Genomic DNA, 24003 nt, shown 5'->3' on the forward strand with positions numbered 1-24003 from the left:
TCTTCATTTCTATCCCTCCTTTCCTCCTTCCCTCCCCAATCCCCAGCAGCCGCTACGTCCCGTAGCTCCCTCCCAATGTGCCGGGCTCTGGCCAGGTTGCGGGGCAGGAGCTCAGCCCTCCTTTCCTCCTTCCCTCAGCCCCCCGCCCAGCAGCAGCCGGTGTCCGGGCGGGGCGGGCGGCGCGGAGCGGGGATAAATGGATTATTCACCTCCCTTTCACTGAGGGCCATACGAAGCGGGATAATGCTTTTGTCAGGGGGGGATTATTTGTTTAGCGGGAAAGTACGCGGGAAGGGATTAGCGCTTTGCCCGGAGCCCCCTCCCCGCTTCCATCCGTCCATCCCGCCCGCCGGGATGGACCGCGCCTCGGCGGGGACCCCCGAGCCCAGCCCGGCCCCCAGGCTGGGAGAGGCGGCCTGCAGGGAGGGCTGCCCGATCCGGGAGCAGCCATCGGGCACCTGTGTCCCGGCCCCGCGATGAGGAGGAGCTCGCTCCCTGCTGCCGTCCGCACCCACTGCAAATACAATTAAGCAGTGGGGAGAAAAGAGGGGGAAAGACCGCGTCCCTTCCGGAAAGTGCTTTACTCTGCTCCCTCAGGCTTTCCTTATTTTTTACCTTCCCTTATTTTTTTTCCTTTATTTTTGTGCGTGTCTCTCTTCCCTCCTAAACTGACTTTCACTGGCAGCTTTTCCCTCCTTGCGCTCACCCCGGAGGAGGAGGAGGAGGAGGAGAAGGAGGAGGGAAACAACAACCCACCAACGCAGGCACTAAACCCACCCAGCAGTGGATGGGGGCAGGCGGGAGGCTCGCAGCGCGGGTTGCTGGCCAGCGGGCGGTGCGAGCCCCCTCGCTGATGGCCGGCGGCGGGGGAGCAGCGCGCTGCCGGCCCCGCGCACCCCGCGCAGCGGCGGCCCCGGCCGCGGCCCCGGCGCCTGCGGGGCGCTGAGGGCTCCGCGCCCGCGCTCGCTCGTCAGGCAAGGTGCGCTCAGAGAGGGGGATAAAACGGGAGGAGGGAGAGCGGCGGAGAGCGGCAGGGAGAGTGGCGGGTCTGCCCGGCTGCTGGCTACCGGCTACCTCATCCTGGCAGATGACGGAGTAACTCACCCGCGCCTGGCTTTTTTTCCTTTTTTTTTTTTTTTCCTTTTTTTTTAAGGGGTGGGAGGTGTTTGCTATTTTATCCCTTTTTTTTTTTTTTCTTTCCCTCCGTGTGCGTGTGTGTATACAAATACATCGCCTCCGCTCAGGGAGCAGGAATATTTCAAACCCCAAACTATGGCTTTTCAAAAATCGCCCGATGCCTCCAACGCCACGAGGAAAAATCCCAGCCTCTTGGAGATAGGAGCCTTGTGCTTGGACTCGGAGATCATCTTCGGCTTCACCAGCCACCTCCTGCGGAGGAAAGCCAGGGTAAGGGCATGTTGCTGGGGCCCGGGAGGGGGTCGAGGGCCGGCTCACGGGAAGGGGGTGTCAAACTTGGCGGTGCGGAGTTGCGGGCGGCGGTGCCGGGCAGGTTTCAGCACCACGAACAGTCCTGGCGGCTCCGCGGAGCGGCGCGGAGGGGCGCGGGAGCACCGCGCTGCCGGACCCCGCCTGGGGCTGCCCCGTGGGGACCGCGGCACCTTGCGTGACCCCGGTTTCAGATGGCGAGTGGTGGCACCGCGTCCCGCTATTTCTGGGAGGGTTTTGTACTTACTAAGAAAAGGAAATTGCTCAGCCCAGCGTCGGCCGGGGAGCCCACCCCTTTACCCCCCGCCCCGTCCAACCCGAGCCTTGGAGCCGCGGGAGGGTTTTGCAGACGTTGTTTGGGCACAGGAAATTTCGGAGCAACTTCCCGGAGAGCAGCAGCCGCATTACCCCGAGCGGGCGGCCGGGAGAAGGGAGCTGGGGCGCGGCGCCTGGTGCGTGTGTCCGTGCCAGTCCCGGTTCCTCGCCAGCCCCAAGAGGGGCACACGGCAGCCCCCGGGTACCAGCCCGTGTCCCCCGTGTCTCCCTTTCCTCCCGCACCCCAACTTTCCCCGGGGTGCCGGCGGGCGGTCCGGACGGGCGGGTACAGCGATCACAGCGCTGGGGGGCTCTCTCTGCCCGCGATGCGGGGCTGTGCATGTCGCCCACGGCCCCAGGGCATGCACCCTTAGGGGTGGGGCCGGTGGGGCGCTTCACACGCGTGCCGGGAGAGCCAGAAAAGTTTAAGCGGTGGCGGAAAAGTGTCTCCTGGGGCGGGATTATTTTTTCCCCCCCATAGATGTGTTTCCCCACTCTTTGTGCTCGGCGATGCCCACTTCACCACAGAGCCCACCCCAGGCGCCACCAGCACCCACTCGCGCGGTGGCGGGGAAGGGGCCCAGGAGCCGCGTTGGCATCTCCGGGGAAGCGGCGGCGTCACCCGGCGCGGCCCCGCGGGGCTCGGGCTCGGCTCGGGCCGCTCCGTCCCGGCGGGGCCGGCAGGGGGCGCTCTGGTCACAGGGACGGCGGCGGCGCCGAGCGCGGGCACGGCCCCGGGCCCGGCCCCTGACAGCCAGCGGCGCGCACTCCGCTCTCGGCGGGGAAAACTAAAAAAAAGGAGAAAAGTGCTAAATATACGAGCCGGAGCGGCAGCCAAGTAGACAATTAGCTGCGAACGTTAATTTCTCCATCTGTCAGGTCAATTTTCGCGTGTAGGAGCATCCCGTCGCGCCCGCCGAGCGGCGGGAGACTCGGCCCCGTGGGGCCCGTGCCCCGCGGCCCCGCGCATCTCCCTGCGGAGCGGGGGCACCGCATCCCAGCCCGGGCAGCCGCAGGACGGAGCGAGGGGAGCGGGCCCGGCCGGACCCCTGACCCCCAGCCTGGTCCGCAGCCCCAGCGCCGCTTCTCTGACTCCGCGCCCTGCGGCGGGACCGCACCCCGCGCCCAGCCCTTTTTCCGACTCCCGAGGAACTTGGGTCTTAGAGTGTGAAGGAAGCAACGACTTAAGTCACACTGATTTTGACACTGTCCCGTAGGGTCAATATGAAACGACATCTTTTTACCCCCGCCGCTATCCCGAACCTAAACCCGAACCCCAGCCCGCCCCGGCCGAGGCTCCCCCGCCCCGCTTCCCCCACCCCACCCCACCCGCCCCCGCCCAGCCCAGCCCAGTCCCTCCTCCCCTGCCCTCGGAGCACTTTTCCAGCTTTTTTTGCCGGCGTGCTCCCGTGCTCTGGGTCGTTTCCCGTGCCGCCGTGGGGAGCTCACTCCTCCCTCTCCCATCCCAAACTTCGTTCCCGTCTCACTATGGGAGGCAACATCACCTAGAGCGGCAGCCCGGGCGGCGGGGACCCGGCGCGATCACTGTTGGCACCGCTGACCCCGGCCCGCGATGGGCGCCCCGGGCCGGCCGCGCCGCCGGGCCCCGCGCCGCCCGCACTAACGGAGCGGGGCAGGGCAGCATCCCCCGCTACCATGATCGCGGCCGCCGGCAGGAAGGCTCTGGGACCTGATCCCCGGGCGCCGGGGGTAAGTTCCTACAACACTCATGTCCTCCCCGCGGTTGAGCTTTTCCTTAGTTTTTTCCTTTTTTTTTTTTTTTTTCCCCTCGCGAGGAGGGTGGGAGCAGCAGCGTTGCCTCCGCGTCCTGCCGCGTTGCTGAGCTGTGCTGTCTCCGCAGGTGGCGGAGGGGAGCGGGGTGCGGGAGCTCTCCCCGCGGAAGAGGCCGCCGGCCGAGGAGGAGCGCTGCGCCAGCCGCCCGCCGCCCGAGGGAGCGGGAGCCGCCGCGGGCGCCGAGCCGCGGCCGCTGGAGCGGGGCTGGTGCCGGAGCTGCCAGGCGCAGCTGGCCGAGCTGAGGAGGCAGGCGGCCCGGCTGGCTGCCGGCGGCTGCCCGCCCAACGCCCCGCCGGTAAGTGCCGCTGCAGCGCCCAGCGCCGCCGGGGGAGAGGGCGGGGGGCTGGAGCCTGGCCCCGGCCCGCTCGGGGTCACAGGTACATCCCCAAAGGACCTGGGAGGGGAGCGTGGCGGCAAAGCCGGAGATTTCCTACCCGGGAGGGTTCTTCAGAAGTTCAAGGGTTTTCCGTCCCGGACTTCTATCAAAAAGCGAAACTGTGCGGCTGGACGGTCACCCGCTGCTACAGCCACTAGGAACAGTTAAAAATGAAATAGGGACTTTGGGAAGAGGAGGTTCTAATTTTGGGAAGAGGCGGCTGTGCACGTGCCGTGTGGTTCGCACCCAGAGCCGGGTGCCGGGGGCGCTCCCCGGGTCGGTCCGCGGCTCCCCGGGCCGCCCAGCCCTGCTGACACCGTCCCGGGGATGCCGGCTCGGTGCTGCGGCTGGGATTTGGCTTCGTCCTTCCTGAGAGAAGCTGCCGGTGGCAGGCGCTCAGCTCCTCCTTCCGAGAAGCCCACAAAGTGCAGCTGAGAATCAAACAGTTGTGTCTGTGGCGCTGGAGGAAACTTTGAGTGGGCTGGATGGTTTTTGAGTGGGCTGTGCTTTTGCCCTCTGGGTGTTGAACGTGCCTGCCTGGCTGATGGGCTTACTCCTGTCCTTAATGTCCCTCGGGCAAGCACTGCCTGTGTCATTTTCCTCCAGTTTGTGCTGCACGATGGCACTTAATACCTGGTAGAGAATGGAGAAAGTGCATGAGGATGCCAAGAGTTTCCCTCTTACACAGGTGCAGCTTTATTAGCATGTATTGTTAATTGTCTGCACAGTTTTTCCTTTCCCTGTTTGTTTTTTTTTTTTTTTTCTATCAAAGGCCTTTATTACCCTTGTTGCTTTTCCTTTGTCAGAGCACACACCAAAGATTTTGAAAGGTGAAAACAGACAGTCTTGACACAGACATCTAAAGAGATCCTGAGAATTAGCTGATAGGGCAAAATGCAACAGAAGGCCCTGAGATTCTGTTTCAGGACACACAAAACCTGTGTTGGGGGTTTGATAACATTTGGAAGTAATGTATTGTTTTCTAAACAATGCTTATCTGGATGTTTGCAAGAATGGGGGGGAGGGTCTGAAGAGGAAGCCAAACCCTAGTGACCTTCGTTTTCATTCAGAGAGTTCCTGTATGATCTACAGAATTCCCATTGAATCTAAATATAGTTTTGTTTGGAGGTGCATTGTGGAGCAGTGTCCGAATGCACAGTGAGGTTTGCATTTTCAGGCCAGATCCAAAGCCTTTTGAAATCGACAGGAGTCTCTCTTTTGGCTTGCTGGGCTATAGGAGTAGGCTCTTATTTCTGTGCTGTAAAAGGTCACATATCTTATCTCATTGGATTCAGAACTGTTGGACCTTTTGTTTTCTGGATTGCTGCAGATGGTGGAAATAAGTTTAATTTCCCTTGTGAAGTGCCTGAGATAGGCTGCTTCAGTGAGGGGCACAGAAACCCCTGTTCCTGTCTTGGGGTGGGCCTCTGCCATAAAGAATTGGGTCCTATCTGTGAGCGGATCTCTGCCATGGGAAAAAAGCATTCCCAGTGTAGGAGAGTGAGGGGCCTCAGCCAGGTGTTCAGGTGAGCAGAGCTGTGAGCAAAGGCCTGTTTGTGTGGTCTCCTTCCTGCAGCTCTCCGGGGACTTCCTTGATAAGCACTCGATGATGGGTAAATGAATCCCCCTTTTCTGCAGGGTTTCAAAGCATGCCCAGGAACGTAATAAAATAGGAATCATCACAGTGTCAGACCCTCAGCAGACCTGAGCACAGAGTTACAGATACCTGGAGTTTACTCACTGTGCAGCATGCACTAAGGCTTGGTGGTTGAAATCTCTTGAGAACTGCACTCTCTGACACTTGTGAGAGCTGGAGCCTAATTGCAAGCTCAGATTGCCTCTAATGCTGGTGTGGTGAGCAGCTCCTCAGGAAGGAAGATGCAATAAACAGTTGTCCTTGCTGCCTTGTGAGTGTGAAGTAGCTTAGGGGGAGATAATAGGCAGGGGTTCGGCTGCTCAGCTGCTGTGGATTGGCCTTGCAGTGGGAATCTGATGCAATATGCTGGCAGGGTGAGCGCTCTGTTATGTTTGTGCCAAAAAGGCAGCTTGCTCGATCCCCCCCTCCCCCTTCTTGTTTAATTATATAACAAGACATCTGAAAAAGCAGCTCCTCTCTGTTAGAGTTTCATGCCCATACAATGCAAGTCCAAAGTTTCCTACAGGCTCTTCTAATGCACTGTCAAACTAAGCAGCCACTGGATGTGTAAACAGCAGAAGGCTACTGCTTGGAGCATGCTGCTCTCAAAGGATTTGCCTCCTTTGCCATAATAATTAAGAGATCTTTCAGCACAGATTTAGAAAGGCTTCCACACCTGGTTGAAAACCCTTTGGAAAGGTGGGTGGGTGCCTCAGAGATGAAAGAAGGGCTAGTTTCCTGCTGTTGATATCTTTCCTGATGAAAGAGTGGAGGTGTATTCTCATGCGTGGGGCAGCTGACAAGGGATTGAATTCACATTAGAATAGAAAACCAACGTACTGTTTGCAGTCTGGAGGGATAACAAATCTAATTACTTGAGAGGGCTATGATTCATACAGTTTGTGTTGCTATCCTTTCAATTAGGTGTATTTAAAATATATAAATAATTTAAAGTTTCATTGTCAGATGATGTGCATTGATTACAGAATACTGTTAGTTGTTTGTGTCTCTTCAAAGTCCTCCAAATCTCTGTGGACAGCTGATAAAAAGATACACCTCTTTTCTTAGGTCAAAACTCTTTAAACAGTCTCCCCAGCAAAAGTTTTACTGCATCCTACGCTCTCAATTCCCTTCAGTTTACTGCTGCTGCCTTTACAGTTTTCTACCACAGAGAGGCCTGTGTGTGAATCAAAATGTGATTTTCATTAAGTGTGGATGGGGCCAAGTAAAGTTTAATCTGAAATTATCCCAGATTAACATTTTGGTATTGCAGTGTTGGCATCAGTTACTGGGTCATGTACTGAACTAATGTAGGAGGGAAAAACAAGGTGTCTTGGTTTATCCCTAATTGAAAGTTTTGCAGGCTGTGTCCTTGGAGAGTTGGAGGGGAGCAGGTTGCTGTGCTGGAAGTTGTTGCTGTTGGCAGCTGTGGGACAATCCATGGGAAATGAGTTGGTGGTCTGTGTTTCACTCCCAGCTGGCAAATAGCCTTGTCACAAACCACAATTACCACTAATTGGCGTCATTGTTGGCAGTTTCAGGGAGACACTGAGGGCTGAATGGGATGTGAATTAAATTAGTAATAATATTTCTTAGCACCTAAATTCTTCGTTGTGTTTCACAAATGCTAATTAATCAATCTGTGTGATTGCCCCTGTTAGGTAAAAGCCAGACATGTGCTGTCATTTCTGCAGAGGTGATGTCAGAATGAGGTGTGTGTCTCCACAAGGAACTGGAGAGGCAGGGACTGTTCAATATGGGAAATGTGCTCCTGTAGCTCCATTTCTGGAGGTGAACTCTGTTGTGAGCCTCTGGCACAGGCACTAGCCTTAAGGATATACAGCTACTGCAAAATGGTTTTAGCTAATCCCTTATGAGCAGAGGAAAAAAGCTCTCCTGGTGTTGGGAATACACACATGGATGCAACTACACCCACAGAAGGGATTTATGCTGGTGTAAATATTTTGGTTGTAGAAAAGTAATGCTTGTGCCCAGATATACTTTATTGGAAGAATTTTTTATTACTGAAAGGAGGCCAAGACCAGCAGAAGTTCACTTTGAAAGGGGTTAGCTTTGATCATGTTTCTCCCAGCCCAGGGATTCGGACGCCACATTTCACTTGTTCCTATCCACTGTCACCCCAGACACCCCCAGTCTGAGAAGTTTGTGCTGTACCTACTGCCAGTGCAGGCAGGTGCTAGAGACAGCATTAAACAGGGCAGAAAGATGAATTTTATGTTATAGCTTGAGTTCAGGAAGTTTTTGCTGTCTTAGTTTTTAAGAGCTTCTTTTCTTCCCCATTCTGTTGTTTTGTTCTAATTTTTTACCCCTACTGCATTATCTGCACTATGTGTTACATGGGGCACACAACTGGACAGCTTCCAAGGGCCTGAAGGACAAAGAAGAGAGTGTGTGGCTCTATTTGTGGCTCTATTGCTGGTGGAGTTGGCAATTTTTTGTTCCTCAATACCTCAAAAGTCCTGTATTCCCAGATGCCCAGGTAAATGCAGTTGGGTACAAAGGATCTGCCAGCTCTGGTGTGCAAGGAGCCTCAGTGACCAGGACAGGTTAAGCCTTTGTTGCTGATGAACCATGAATCATTGGAGGGAGCTAAGCAAGTCCTAGCCTGCTGTATCCATGTCAGAGCTCAGTGTTACACCAGCCAGAGCTGGAGAAAGACCTTTTTCAGGAGCTGGTGCTCTCAGAAAAAAAGGGAAGATGACAGTGGCTTTAGATGAGCTGTTTGCAAATGCCAGGCAGTGCTAGACTGAACTCCCATCACTCCTCCTTCTGTCAAAGTGTTGGTCTCTTGGTGGCACACCTGTGTGTGCTGCTGATTGCATCATCTGGAGGGGAGATGAAGAACAGAGTTTTGGGATGGGCAGGCTCTTTGTTATGGGTTTCTCCTGTGTGCTAAATAACTCCCCCCTGTTCCCACCAGCAGCAGAACTAGGGAGGAGGGTTTGGTAGGATGGATGTTCACTGCATTTATTCCCCCCATCCTTCTGCATTGATCCCAGCTGTTCCCTCCTTGTCCCAGCTGACTCCACAAGAGGCAGCATCTTCTCTGTAGCTGCACACACTCTTCGGGTGACAGTGAGCTGGTGCTGGGACATCTGGCTTCTGTCAAGGTACTAATAACACATGGATGCTGCCCAATTTCTCTCATAGTTTGTGGAAGTTGTAGGAATTTGTTCTGAGCCTTCTAGCTCAATTTTAGATCGTTTGACAGGTTCAAAAGCTGTTAAGAAAGGCTCTAAGTAAGAAGGATGGAAAGAAGGACTGTGCAGTAGTTCTTAGTGCTTTGGAAAACCAGGCTGAGAGAACAGGCAGGGGTTGAGGGCTGTAGTCTTGATGTGTGTCAGAGATGCTTTGTGGTTCCCACCATGGCCACTCTGATGGTCTGCTCTCAGCAGGAATTGAGGCAAGGAGAGCTCATGTGGTCCCTGGCTGCAGTACCTGTCTCCTCACTGTGCACTGTTGGGTGCTCCAGCAGCCTGTGCTGCATGTGGAGGACCCTGGGAGAGGGCTCTGTGTCCTGTGTTTGCCTGCAGGGCCGTGCTTCCCTGGAAGAACAAAAATTCAGAGCATATGGGGGCTTCTTGCAGCACTTGAATTGGTCTAAGCTTTTAGGAGCAGTCCCTGCTGAGTTTTCCTGCCTGTGCCCATTGTTTTCTGTTAGTGTGTCAACCCTCACTGCTGGGGTAGCCCTTACTGCCTGGAATTTGGGAGTCACAGTGGTGACACAGCTGAGTCTTGACTAAGTTTGGGGTCCTCTGTTACTTAGGGGCTCTTTTATTTTCATGGGAGGTCTCTCTGCATCTGGGTTGATATGGATAAAGGGAATAGAGTGGGAGAGCTGTCTTTTAAAGATTGTTCTCTAGAGGAATCCAATTTTCATGGCTCTTCACAAGCACTAAATGCACCTTAAAATGTTCTATATTTAACATTTGAAAAATGTGTAAGTGGAAAAGCAATGTCTTAGCTAATAAATATGAAACTACAGGGCATTTTTTTAAGACGCACATTTAATATTTAATTTTGTGAGAGAGACTCTTGCAGAGACTTGGCCGTGGAGTGCTCCAGGCAATGAGCTCAGATGTGGATTTCAGGTAGGTGTGCAGTCTAATAACAGGGTTAGTGACAGCCCTGTGTCAGATGTGTTGACACGAGCAGTTCCCCTCTCTGGCTGGGCGCAGTTGTTCCCGGTGTGACAGCACAGGCTGCGGAAACCAATTGCAATCAGTTGGCTTGAGACACTCAGGATTTTCAAGCATGCCCTTTTAAAGTACAGGTGAGAGGGATTATCTTGCAGTTTGGATGCTGGAGGCAAGAGACCTTCTCTCTGGGGGATCTGGAGTGGGGATTGCACAATTAGCTGAAGGTGCTGTGGTCTCCCCAGGAGCTGAGGGTAATTAGTGCTTCTCTGGCTCTCTCTCTGGCTAATTCCTTCAGCACCCTGCCCTATTAGGGGAAAGGGAGGAAACACATGAACCATTTCAAAATCCCAGGGGGTGGAAAAGAGCATCTGCTGCTAACATCTGAGGTTACTTTGAACCTGTTGAAATATGTAGTAGCTGCTTTATTGTTTTTGCCAAGAGTTTCCACCTACAGTGATCCCAACCTCTGACTTGTTAACAATGAGGTTGTTGGAGGCAGTAGTCATCCTCCTCCTCATCCCTGGCTCACAGCAGCTGATCGTGGCTGCTGCTGTGGACCTGGCACTGCAGGGTTTAGGAGTGGGGATGACTGAAACCACCAGAATTTTCTTTCCTTTTTTTTTCCCCCTCCATGACCAGGATTACCCACAATGTTCACAGCTGCTGCACGTGTCTTCTGCTGCTCAGGTACCCCAAAATAGCTGCACTCTTTGGGCCTGAGTTGTCCTTGCCACAGTGAAGATGCTGATGTAGGGAACAGCCAGCTAGTTTCTGGGTTTTCAGCTGGCAGATGAACATTTTGTCATGAAAAGTGAGCAGAGATTTTGCTTCACCTTGCTTAGACAGGGAGAACCACTCCCAAAGTGTCTGCACGTTTTATGGAATATTTTTCCATGCCAGTGCTGTTTCCTTTCTCAGCATTGGATTACCTTCAGGAACTAGATCAATTTGGATATTGGTCACACTGAGTATAGGCAGCTGTCCAGTTGGAAGTACTGTATCTTCTCTTTATTATTTACTGGAAATCAGTGGAATTTAACTTGTCTGGATTTGTCTCCTTGTCCTCTGACCACAAACCTGCAGCACTGGAATAGTTATTTTGTATTTACGTGTCCAGTACATTTCAAGTAGAAGACATCATTGGAAAGGTGGGAATCTTGTCTATTGCTGACTGGGCTTGTGATTGGGACCTGCCTGGCTTCTTTTACAAGTGTCCACTAATTTTGTATAGTGACTTATGGGAGAAAACTGGGGCCTTACTTCAAGGAGAATCATACCTCCTACTGCCTCTATTAACAGGAATTGTCTCACTGCAGGGATGCAAAATCTGAATTAATCCCTGCATCTGTCACTGAGTTTGTGAATTTGGGCAAGCAGTTTAAGGGGCTTAATTTCTCCTTTGCTCAGCAAAGAGAAAATGCTTCCATCTTTTGTTCACTTGCAGTAAAAACTTTTTTTGTGGTGGGGACTCTCTCTTGCTTGTATGGCATTAAATATCATCAGCTGCTGTTAGTACAGCTGACTGCTCCTGTAATGTGCATAATAAGAATATATAGCACAGGGACACAGAAAATTGTGGAATCTCTGACTTCCAACTGAGCTTTGAGGTCAGGTGTTGGGGAGGGGTTTCTGGGATTGGGGTCACTGCAACAGCAGAAAGAGCTAAAAAATCCAGGTATTGCAGGTAAACTGTCAAGGTAGTAACAAGTAGTCCTGAAAATCTGCTAGCTCACCAGGAGAGGAGTGGTGAGGCTGTGGAAGGAGACTGAAGGTCTGTGGAGTGTGTTCAGTTGAAATGGAGCTTCAGTAAGCAGCAGGTGTCAGATCAGCTCAGGGAGCAGGGGTTAGAGCTGTGCTGATAGTACCTAAAAAGGTTTTATCTGCAGGCTGCACAATGCCTCCCTGTGATGGAACTGGAAAGCTGCTTTCTGGAAATGTGATGTGGCCTTGTAAACTGGGGGCTCTCAGTGGCTTCAGTCCCTTCTACTGCTGTTGAAGTTTATGCCAAGGTGTATTAATTATTAGTTTTTCCTTAAAAATGTTTCACTTCTAAATGGAAAAAAAGCTAAATTTTATAGAGGAACTTAAGAGCAAAGCTTCAAATTATTATTGCTATCATTTGGAATATGGTGGGAATATGTCACTTAGCAGGAGTAGTGTATTCTTCTCTAGGATAGGCTAAAGGGAATGTAAATCTTTGGCATATAGTTCTTTGGACTGACTTTGCTTTGAAGCTGCTTGAGCCTTTAAGACCTAGCTGGCAGATGTTCATTCTCATGTTGGACAAAAAATGTTTAGTATAAATATATCCACCTATTTTAGGCAGCATAATGCCATTGTTGTGTGCTTGTTTTATCACCAAGAGTTGGACTGCTGTATAGTGAATCAGAGAAGTCTCAGCTCTTGCTCACAAAAAGAGGCTTAGGTGAGCACAACCTCCTTCTTTGAGTCAAGTCTTACAATTTGTCCTTGATCAGCATTCCTGGAGTTTGCAAGCTGCTCAGAGTTTTGGCTGGGGCTCGGCTGCTATTACCAAACATCAATACCTGGGCAGGATTGACTGGAACACTGGACAGCTGTGGGAAGATGATAAATTTTCACTTTGCTCTTAGCAAATCTTCCCCTGATGTTGCTGAGTGATTTTACAGTGCTGGGTGAATGGGATGGGAGGCCTGTGCAAAACTGAAATGTGATACTTCTGGCTAGGCTGGGCATTGAGTTGGCTTTCAGCATGAAAGGTGAAGGAGTAGCATTGGTCCTGGTTCTCACAGCATTCAGAAGGTTATGTTTAAATGTGTTTCCTTTTTTATTGCAACTTATAATTTGTTACAATGTGGTTTGTGTTGCTGTGTGTGTATAAATTGATCAGTGCTGATTGTACTGTAAGTGGGCAGTGTTTGGCTTTGTGTTTGAACTCATTTGGGATGTTAAATCTACTCAGTTTGTATTGTATTCTCGTTTTATTACCTTATGTTGTTCTCACTGTATTGTGTGTTGTAGCATGTATTTACTCCTTTTGGCATTGCTGCTTTTCTCCTTGATCTCAGACTGGAGCAGTTTCCTACAGCTTGCATATGGCTTTATCAAGTAAAAATTTCTTTCTAGGGGTTGCCTGGTGCTTTTGCATGGCTTTTATGTGGCTCCTGAGGAGTTCAGGAATGGTGTCTATGCCCAGGGCACATCACATGGCCTTCAGCAGAGTGCTGCTGCTGAGTGTTTTGGAGGAGGTGACACTGCTGAAGTGGCTGAGATCAATGGCACTGTGCCAGTCTGGTGGCACATGTCCAATTCCCACCCCAAAACAGGGCAGCAGGAGCTGTCTCCAGAGACTCTGTGTAATGTGAGTCTTTACAATTGTCAGAAACTTGAGGACTAACATGTGGCTTGTATGATCAGGAAATGTGGCCATCCTTGTTTCAATCACTCTGCTCCTTTTGGTCACCCATGGTGTTGCCATAGTGCTGCCCTGGGAAGCCTGGTTCCAAGGAAACACTCATTAATGGCAAGAGACAAATTTGCTCTGCAAAACTTGGCCTTTGAAGGATGGAGGTGAGGGAAAAACGTCTTTACCTTTGTCATTTCTGGGCAGTACTTGGTGCTGTTTCTGGTCAGTGAGCAGAAGATGGAAGGGCTGGTTTGTCCCAAATACCCTTTCTAGAAGATGTGCCTTGGACTTAGTATGATCCACAGGTACTACAGAGCTTTTATAAGATGTCTTGAAAACTGTGCTGTGGGCCAGACATGGGGCAGGATTTGGCCTATAACTATTTTGCCTGTAGCTTGAAATTCAAAGTTGAACCCAGAATCTGCAGTTAAAATGTTCAGGTGTTAGTGTAACTTGTGTAACTGTAAGCTGTGAACTATTTGTCTTTCTCTGAAGATTTTGTTGCAAAGGCAGGCAAATACATTTGACATTCCTCCAACAAGCTCTCACAAGGGTAATTTTGTGTGAATGATTAAGTGGCATGGAAACACTGTAAGATACCGTCCTTTTGTAGATTTTGTAAAGAGGAGATACAGCTGAAATAATTCATAATATGCACAGAATCTGGGCAGACTGCTGAGAGAGCTTCTTTCAGCAATTACCTGTAAGAATAAAGTAAAAAGCATTTATTATTGATACTCGCTTTTTACATATTAAGAAATATTTCTTCTGATACTTTTAATTTTTTATTTGTAGGCTCCAAATGAGTGTAGAGCAAGACAAATGTGTTCAAGGAAGAAAAATATATGAGTTAATACATTAAGTTTACATATTTTTAGTTTGATGGATTTATGGTTTTTAATTACATCTTCATGTCTTGCATTGGGATCCCTGGGGGCTCTTTCTGAATTTCATGCTTGTACTCTTGTACACATGAGATGCTTTAAACCTGCCACCTCGAGCAGCCTTACTGCTGCTTGACTGACCTCTGCTGAAGTTGCTTGTTATTCAAGTTTAAAATCTGAGACATCCACAAAGAACTAAGTGATTAGAAGGATATTTGTGTGCTTGAGAGAGTTTCTCATGCTGACATGTCGTGAAACACAGGCTGTCAATGGGTTTCTCTGATTTTTGTGTGGAAGGTGGAGTTTGTGCTCAGCATTTGCTCAGTTGGTCACGAGGAGCAACACCCTGGCTGAGTCTTACTGGGTCCCTGAGGGCAGTTTGGCAGTGGGAAGTGGTCATGTCTTTGGTAACAACCCTTTGGGGAGCCATGGCTGGTTTTAGGGAAGAGTATTTCCAGCAGTACATCATCCTGAATGTACATCTCCCGACTCCTGTCTCCGGTTGCAATGCGACACTGGATTTTCATTTCATAGCAGTTTGCATCGTGGTTCTTTTATTGACAGAGGAATCAATAACCTGTGTTAACAGGTGGAAAATGAAGCCTGTTTGCTCTGTGCAGTTCCAGTTGATTTACATGGGTGAATTGCAGAGGAAGCCAGACTGCAGAACTGGTCAATGTCTGTGTTCCCAATCCATCTCTCTGTGTTGGTATCATTACCTCCGTCTGCTTTTCTCCAGCACGTCCTCTTCATTTTTCTGTTCAGTGGGAACATAATTACCTGTTTATGTCTATGTGTGGGAAATAATGCCAGGATCTGTTGGTTGTAACTAAGATACAGCTTACTGAAGAGGCAAAAACCCCTGGCTGACAATATTCAGGCTTTCCAAAAGAAACTTGCCTTTGGGACTGACAGGGAGTGTGAACATTCAGGCACAACTTGAGCTCCTGTTCTCAGATTTGTGCTGTGTGTTCTTTTATTTATTCTGGTCATGGCTGTTCATAAGCACATGCAGCTCAAAAGTAAAATAGCTCTGTTTATGCGGTAAGAATTTAGTTGGGTTTAAGCTGCTTATTGCCAAGTCTTGTGATGACATGAAAGATGTGTTATATACAGGGTTGGCTTTCCTGACTCACCCTGAGTTCTTCACTGAGTGTTTTATTCCTGTGGGAGGGTTTGGTTCTTGGAGGATTGGGTGCAGTGAGAAGTGTGGAGTAGATAAAGAACTGAAATGCAGAACACTTAACTCTGGGAGGTGAACACAAGTGAGAACACAAAGACATTGTCCTCTGAGGTGATTCATTGGAAGTCCCTGCTTTTTTGTTTTATTTTTACAATTTTTATTTTAATTTCTCTTGCTAGGATCATAGAATATCCTGAGTTGGAAGGGACTCACAAGTCCCAACTCCTGGCCCTGGAGAGCATCACTCCAAGAATCATACCACACTGGTCCAGGCTCAGTCTGATTTTACCTTCTTGTGACTGGAGCAACAGTCCTGTTTGCTAGTGTTAGAAAATTGTCCATGGCATTCTGTCCTTCCAAGAGGCTGTGCTTGTGCTTTCTTTGGGAAAGAAAATTGTCCATGGCATTCTGTCCTTCCAGGAGGCTGTGCTTGTGCTTCCTTTGGGAAAGCTGTGCCACTGAGTATAATGTTAAGAAATGGTCCACCTGCTGCTAAGGAAGTGAGCTGAAAAATGTCGGTTATTCAACAAGAAAAAACATAGATTCACTGAGTGCAAAACATACTTCTTTCTGTACCTGAACAGGATTTCTGAAATCTGTGCAACAACAGAGAGTTAAGGTAATCCTGATCTTACAGAGTGAGTTAACCCAGTGATTCTTGGAGTGATCTGTCCAGTGAGTTAACCCAGGAGTTTTGCAGCTCAGCTGAGCACAATGCAGGAGTGACATTAGTGAGGGATTAGAATAAGCTTTGTTATCTTCAAAGGCTGTTTACTCAGTGTCTGGGGAATCGCTGTGTTTGTAGGCAGAGGTAGGAATGTCCTGGGGCAGGTGGGAGCTGACAGCACTGCAGAGAGCCCGTGGTGTTTCTCCTCCTGCATCCCTGCATTGCCTCCCAACCTGCTGGCTGCCACTGCCTCTGTGTACTCCACCCATACAGAGGCCTTTAAGAGATTGCCAAGGTTATTTTGGGTGCTAAACACTGAACCCAAGCAGTATCCTTAATTTCTGTAAATCGTGGAACAGTATCACTTGTATTTTTCTCACATACATACACCTCTAAGTTTTCCTTAAAATAATAGTTATATAGGTACTTTAAAAACCTCAGAGTTGAGTTCTGAGGATAGTTACCTACCCTTGAGTATTTCAGCTATTGCTTGTTATCACATGGAAGACAATTTAGATTTGGGTTTTTGGAGGATTCTTTTGTAGCTCTTGGGTCTTTTCTGCAAAATTCCTTTTGACAGCAGTTAAGTTACATCTGATCTCCAGAAAGAGGACAACCTGATTCACAGATTTCTGTATAAAAACTGCTATAAACTTAATTTGGAGCCCACTGGGATGCACGTCCCACATGCAAGTGTTTTGCAAGTCCTTTTTTTCTCAGGAAGACATCCCTGTGAAAGTGATCTTGAAAGCGAATTTTCGCCCCATTGGCATTTTTCAAGAGACAAAACACAGATGCAGTGTTCCAGGCAGATATATTTTTGTTCCCAGCTGTTTTGAATGCTCATTTGATGTTAAGTCTTTGTTCAATCCAGTCCTATGTTGTTAATGACTCTGGAGTAAGTAGGTATGCAGAGCTGGAGGAAATCCTGGTTTATGTGTTCCTATTTCAGGAAGGCCCCAGAAAGACTTAACAATAATGCAGCTCAGTGAGGTAATGGGTAAACATAGTAAGAAATAAAACGTGCTTGTTCCTTACTGAAGCAGAAAAATAGCTTATGAAGCATAATGTTGTCTTTGATAAGTGTAGATAATGTGACCTGCCTCAGTCTGTGGATTAAGACATTAACTGGGGAAGGTGAAACGGCTCCTCATAAAGAACCTGTCCCTCTGGTTGTGAAGGAGGTGTCAGCAAATGTTCAGGAGGAGCAGGAGCCCAGCAGAGTCACAGGAAAGGCTCGCCCTGCCCTCAGTGGTCAGTGAACTCCCACCTGAGGTTGGGGTTGTGTTGTGCCTTCAGCCTTGCCCTGACTCCCAGGTGGGCTCTGCTTCCAGTGGTGCAGAGCAAAGGCCTGCTGGAGCTTGGGTCTGTAGGCATCCTCTTCATGGTCCTCCCAAGATGCTGTGGGAAGGAGAAACAATCCCACAGCATCCCCCAGCTTTTCCTTCCCTTTGCTGAGGGAAGTTTAGGACAAGTGTTTGTTTTTAAGAGGAACCAGGGTTCTTCTAGGAATTTCTTCATCAAGTTCTTGAGGAAGTTAAGGCTGGATGTAGAGCTTCTGATCCTGGTCAGTGGCTGGATAGCAGGTAAAAAAAAAAAACAATAGGATAACATTTTGTGGACTGTTTCTTTTTTTTTGAGAAGAAAATGTGAAATTGTGTTGTTTTTCCATCATCCAGCTTCCTCAGCAGCATGTGTGAATACAGCAAAACATCTGAGCTCCAGCCCACTCACACTGTGCTGCAGGCCTCCCTAGGGGCCCAGGGCAATTCAGCTAGCATTACATTTTTAGATAAACTTACCCCATTTAGCACATGCATTTTGATCAGCCTGAGATTACAGACTGGTGGCTTGCATGAGCCCTGGTGTTGGTGTTCCTTAGACATGCACTGGTTTTATTAGCATTAATCTGGTGCTTGCACTTCAAGCCTATTTTGAGTCCCTCTCTATCTTCATCTTTTTGCTGCAAAACCACAGAGATCCCTTTTCTTTGAGTGAGTAGGCAGAATCATACTTGTGACGTATTTTAAGACTGCTTAGAAGATAAAAACTTATTTAAGTGCTTGTGATTTATCTGGTTTTGCTTTATTTGATTACTTAAATGTCAGCCACTCTGAACAGTTCTAGGATTTTCCTCCTTTATTTGGGAAGTGTCAGTTGATGAGAAGGCAGCTGATGTGCTGAAAGCATCACTCCCTTAGGAATTTGGTGTGTGAAGTGTTTAGCTGGGAAGAAAGCCTTGTGGCAATTACCCTTTTGTTTTTGTTTTCTTTGCTTTCTCCCCAGCCCCTAAAAAGCTTGGGTTTTGCCCTGCTGGTTTAATGGTTAAAGAATGCTCTAGCTCAGCTGTGCAGTGCCTTTCAGGTAGTGAGAGATATCTGAGGAATGAGAGGGATCCCATGGGAATGCCTGGCTGGCACTTGGTTGACCTAATCTGGTCTATACATAGTCCCAGTTCCTGCCAAAGGAGCAGCTGCTGGGGTGTGAGCCCTTCTGCTGCGTGGGCATGAGCTCCCTACCTGCCTGAGGTGTGCCTGCCTCCAGCTCTTTGCTCTCCTGTGCTCCTGGAGAACGCAACTCCTCCAGGAGACCTTGGCAGAGGTGGAGGGAGCTGTTGGAGCCCCGATGGCAGGAGGGAACTGGGGTACTGTCCTGGTTTAGGGCAAATTTGGGAGAAAACCTCCAAAAGGGACCTCTCCAGAAAGCAAACCCATACGGCCCTTACCCCCAATCAGTTTGGGAAGGATTCCTCAGAGAGAAGTGAAAAGAACCTGTTTATTTAACAGGCCCAGCACTCCCAGCACACAAAATGAACAATACTGGGTGACACCACTCTGAAAAAGATGACAAATTCAGAAAGTCTCTCTGGGGGTGGTGGCTCTGTTCTCAGTCCCTCTGGTGCTGGGGCAGCTGCTGCCCAGAGTAGGCCCCGCTGGGCCACAAGGTGCAAACTCTCGGGGTTTGCCAGGCCCCAGCCCGGAGCAGGTTCAAGTAGGTCCAAAAAAAGGAAAAGAGTCCAGGGAAAAATTTGGACTGTTTAGCTAAACTAACTAATGAGCAGAAGCAAAAAGCAAGAGCAAAGCGAAAGCAAAGCAAAAACCAAAAACAGCACTATGTACTGCCCCGTCTGTGTGTCCCACCATTCGTGAGGGAGCAGCTGATAACAAAAACCAAAACAAAACATTTGCTCTTCAGAGCCAGTTGTGAAGGCACAGAACATGATATCCAGCATAAACAGAACACACAGATGGGGATACAGGCATCATAACGTCACCCTAGGACAGGTACCTGAGCTCATCTTCTGTAGAGGAGCAGCTGGTCTTGTTCCCTTATGCACACAGTGCTCCTTGGTGCAGTGGCTGGGGAAGGGAGGGAAGGGCTGGGAATGCATTTGGCTCTTGGGGCTCTAGGTGGTCAGAGTAACCCCGATCTAAGTTAGAAAGTCTCTTTTCCCAGCCTGGCGGTCAAAGAAGGAGTCAGAGCTCTTAATTTCTCAGTCTTAAGGTTGTTTATTGTTTCTTATCTATAAAATTCCTGCTCCTGACATGCTGAGGTCTGCTCAGCAGGACAGTCAGAGGCATTCTGGCGACCTCCAGGTGGTGGTATCTTTTTTATACTAAAAACTACATGTACAGTATTTACAATTACTTTCCAATACCAATCGCCTATGTTGAGCTCAGTGAGCTTCTACTCTAAACCAATCTGTAAGTGCCAACATCACAGCAGAAGATGGAGGCCGAAAAGAGGAAGGAGAAAGGCTGGACATGCCCAGATTCCTCCATTTAGCCCCCTGAACCCCCATTCTAAAAACCCCAAAAATCTATTTTTCACTCTGTGATAAATTCACTGTCATTCTACTTAAACTTTCGTGGCTTGCAGATCTTCATATAAGGTTGGTAATTTGCTCCATGGGTCATAATCAAAACCATAGGGGTCTTGGGCTCTGTGCCAGGGTCTCTGAGCCCCCTGGCAGGGGTCCTGGCAGTCCAGGACAGCCAGAGGGATGTCCTGAATTCTGAAATTTGGCATCATGAGCTTGGTGGAGATGCCTGGTGGAACATGCAGGGTGGGAGGTGACTTGAAGCATCTCCCTTTCCCTGACCCCACTGGCTGTGTACTGGCTCCAAGAGGGGCTGCAGGAAGGATGGAAACCATCCAACTGCTGCTGCTTTCCAGAAACATTCGAGATCAGAGTCTTACGAGTGTGTATCACCTCTCATGTATCTTGCTTGTTTCAGGTTATGTTGTGATGGCAGTCCTGATCATTATCTCATTTTAATTTTCAAGAGCATGATGTATGTGGATACACCTACTGTGCTCAGAGATTTCTCTGCGAGATTAGAGACGTGTTTAGGAAATTAGTAATGAGAGAAAAACACGTAATTAAAAATGATATCAGTTTGGAAGCTCATCCATCTTCAGCCAGCTTGCTAGAAGAGAAAGGAGTCTTACACAATACCTAGTGGTGGGAAAATGCATTTGGCTTTCTACATTTTAAACAGGAAGGAACTATTTAAGTGACAGACTTACAATAGTAATTGGGGCATTTACTTGAGAACACTGGATAACATATTGTAGCTGAATAATATTGCAGTAATTCTGTATAAAGTTAAAGTAAGTAGCTCTTGTTATATTTGTTTACTTTGAATGATGCCTTCACACCATTTTAAAAAACTTATTTGGAGCCTTTCTAAAACAATTGGGTAATTGTACTGAAAATAGCATTCATATTTTGAGGTAGTCATATTTACATATGCCAAATATTGTCTGCAACATAAGGATGCACACTTAACAATTAATTTGTTTCCTGAGATATGCAATTTTATGTGAAATGTCTTAAATTCAAAATCTGCAGCAGAATTCTAGCTCTTCATCCCCGATGAGCATTATAAAGTTGCCATATGTCTTAAAATGTGCTCAGCACAACTGCAATTGTTCAGACTGTGAATTTTCTCTCATTTTATGATGAAATCTTTAGTTTAGAATAATTTTATTCTTTAGTAGGAGAAACACCATGTGGTCATATATGGTTCATTATAAAATGTGGTAACTTTTGAGCATTTCAAACACTACATGTGCTTCATTTGAGTTTTTATGCCATTTTTCATCAACAATTAGCAGTACCTTGTTGTCATTTTTGTCATGAAATGCCCATAAACTCAATTATCTTCCTGTTTGTTCCCACTTACAAACACACAGAAAACCTCAGCAGATGTCAGAGCAATAACCAGGTGTACATTGTAGTACTTCGCAAACTTTTAATTGCTGCAGGGATGTTTCCTAGTTAATGGTTGTGTTTGTTAAGTGCTCCTATTTGTTGTGCCTTGTTCAGGGGTGTACCTTACATGTGGTGTGCTCAGGCTGGTTTATCCAGTGACAGCCTTGGAGTAACCTTGCAGAGGGATGTGCTTTTTCTGTTGTGTTGTTTATAGTGTAGTTAGCAAAAGTGCTGAGTTGCTGATGGTGTAGGGTCCTGTGTGATCAGGTACTCTGTGATCTCTGGGTGGGTGCTGGTGGTGGCTGATGAGTGTCCACCTCTCCAGAGGTGCTGATCTGGGAGTGTTGTTATCTGGGAGGATGGACAAGGAGGATGAGGATGGTGTGGCCAAAATGACTCACCAAAGGTCAGCAGTTCTTGATGGCGCTTGGAGCAGGGAGCCATTAGTTGGTGGCTGAGGGACCCTTTGTGTCTCAGAGCTGGAGGTCAGCAACTGACCTGAAACAGCCACCACTGGCCCCCACCCAAAGATCACGGAGTACCTGATTACACAGGACCCTACACCAGCAACTGTGGTGGAGAGGGTGGGCAGCTCCTTGGCATTCCCTGTTGTGCTTACCCATGGACAACTGGCCTTGCTGGAGGGCTGTGAGGAGAAGCAGAATCTTTCTTTACAGCCTCCTTGGGGTCTGTGCTGTTGTGCATCAATGGGGAGATAGAGATATGGACTGAGGATATCTCCAGTTGCTCTGTGTTCACTGCCCATTAGCAATGGCAGTGCAGGAAAAGGAGACCCTTGATTCATGACCCTGTGCAGTCCTGCAGATTTGTACCCTGCCCAGGCCAGAGTGCCAGGATTGGTTCTGAGATATATTATGTATTGATGAAACAATGAGAGGCGTCATCTTTTCCCAGGAATTAAATAATTGCTTCCTGGATGAAAGGACCCAACATCTGGCTCTTGGGTTTCATGTATTTTATCATGTGGACGTAACTGTTTGCTTTGTTCCTGCAATAATGTTAACCTACTAATGTATGAAGCTGTTTCAGGTCAGTGAAAACCTGCCTATAAATCTTTATTACATGCACTTGATTGTCTTTAACTCTTTATAAGATATAATTAGCACCCAGTAATCATGTTGTGGTGCTGTTTCTGTGATTACCCTGGTAGTTAGTGTGCAGTGCAATACTGGTTTTATAGATGGAGCTAATGCTAACTTGATTGGAATAAAGGACTAACAGAGGCCTGTGTTGTTGGCCAGGTAATTTTCTCACCTTTCTGCTGCCCAGTTCCATTGCCTCCTGCAGTTCTGAGATGTGGCTTCTGACTCAAAAGCTGTGATCTTCAAAATGTGGTGCTTCAGGTTGAAGTGGGGCCACTTTCAGCAATGGTGTCTGTGATGGGAGGGAGGAGGAGGAGGATTGTGGCAGGTCTTCAAGGCTGGTAACTTGGCAAAGCACTAGTGCCTAGAAATGTTTTGATCCTATTGTAACGAATAGCTGCTAGTTCCTGTTGTTGTTTCTGTTTTGATTGAGTGCCCAGCTGGTGTGTGGTGCAGATAGGATGTTGGGGCAGGGAAAGGAAGTAACTGTCAAAAGTGCATCTCCCTCAGGAAAGCAAGAATGTGGAGGCATGGTGGAATTGGGGTTTAAATAGCACTTATTTTTCCTTGGTTTTCATAGTGCACTGACCATATGCAATTTTCCACATGCTGGGTAATGGAAAATTGGCCCCAGAGGAAGCCACTTTGTAAGTCAAGTTTGGGATTATAAAATCAATCACTCTTGGGTCACTAATTGATGTGGAAGATGGGAATTTCCTATACAGTATGATAAGTTCATTGGTTCTCTGGCAGGGTGTGTACAGTGCTCTGTTTAGCCAACGATATTCTTTCCTGGTTCTGTTGTTAACTCAGGAAAAGCATCAGGTCATTTACAGCTACACCCAAATTGTGGGTTTGTTTCTGAGTAGTAAGGGGAGGGTGGAGGGAGTTTCTCATGTAGGATCTACATGTGCTTTATGAAGTTTGTTTTCATCTCTTTCGGCATAAAAGCAAAGCTTGGCAGCCGTGTGGGAATGATCAAGATTGATTGCTCTTGGTGTTAAGCATCTTGTATCTCTGAGTTTATATCAACACTACCCTTCTTCCAGCAGCAGCATCTGGCTCATTGGCAAGCTCTGTGGACAGTTGTTTTGACCACTCTGGAGATGCCTCTGGCTGTCATGTGGCTGCTGCCTTGGCTGGGCTGCTTTGTTATTCTACTGGTCCCATTTTCATTTATTTAGTTTTTGATTCTGATGAATTGCTCCTGAGACTGTAGTCTTGAATAAATCTTGCCTAACACTCTCATGCAGGAACTTCTATGAGATGCTGATATTAATTTATTTCAGTGACTGTTTGCTAATGGAGCTTGGAGCAGTAACATCCCAGCCTGTGCCTTCTGTGCAGCTTTTCCCTGTGAATCACAGCATCAGGCATGTGGTGTAAAACACACATCTTTGAGCATATCCTGCATAATGGCTTTCTCTGAGACTGGAGCTGCAAGCATACATCAGATATTAACAGTGCACAGTCAGTGCCTGGAATGGTGCTGAGAGTCCTGGAATCAGCCACTTGGATTTTTCAAGCTGACCATTGGGAGCAGGGTTTCTGGCCTGGCTGATATAAACTGTCACAGGAGCAAAGAGTAGTGTGTGTCAGTTCTGGATTTATATCCTCAATTGCTGTCCCCACCTGCTTGATTGTGTTTTTTATTCATGTACCATGTACTTTAAAAACATTATTTTTTTCAGAAGTACTGTGGGTCTGGAAGACACATGGGCTTAAATAAAAGTGAGTGTTTCTTAAAATATTAAAGCATCTATTTTCATTAAAGGAGCCTGTCAGGTTCACTGCTTCTCATGATTGAAATTAGCAGAGCTGTGATGTGCAGGAGGT

The 24003-nt window shown here is 48.3% G+C and overlaps 1 protein-coding gene across 1 annotated transcript in view; it reads left to right on the forward strand.

Moving 5' to 3' along the window:
- Nucleotides 1–3772: 3772 nt before the first annotated feature.
- KIF26A (kinesin family member 26A) overlaps nucleotides 3773–24003 on the forward strand; it is a 94449-nt gene continuing 74218 nt past the window's right edge. The window contains exon 1 of the mRNA XM_054286840.1: nucleotides 3773–3850. The gene's annotated coding sequence lies outside the window, so the exon portion shown is untranslated. The remainder of the gene's footprint in view (nucleotides 3851–24003) is intronic.

The sequence above is a fragment of the Melozone crissalis genome, unplaced genomic scaffold (genome assembly GCF_028551555.1).
Source record: "Melozone crissalis strain CALT ecotype California unplaced genomic scaffold, PUWL_Pcris_2 ptg000056l_1, whole genome shotgun sequence".
Classification (NCBI taxonomy): Eukaryota; Metazoa; Chordata; class Aves; order Passeriformes; family Passerellidae; genus Melozone; species Melozone crissalis.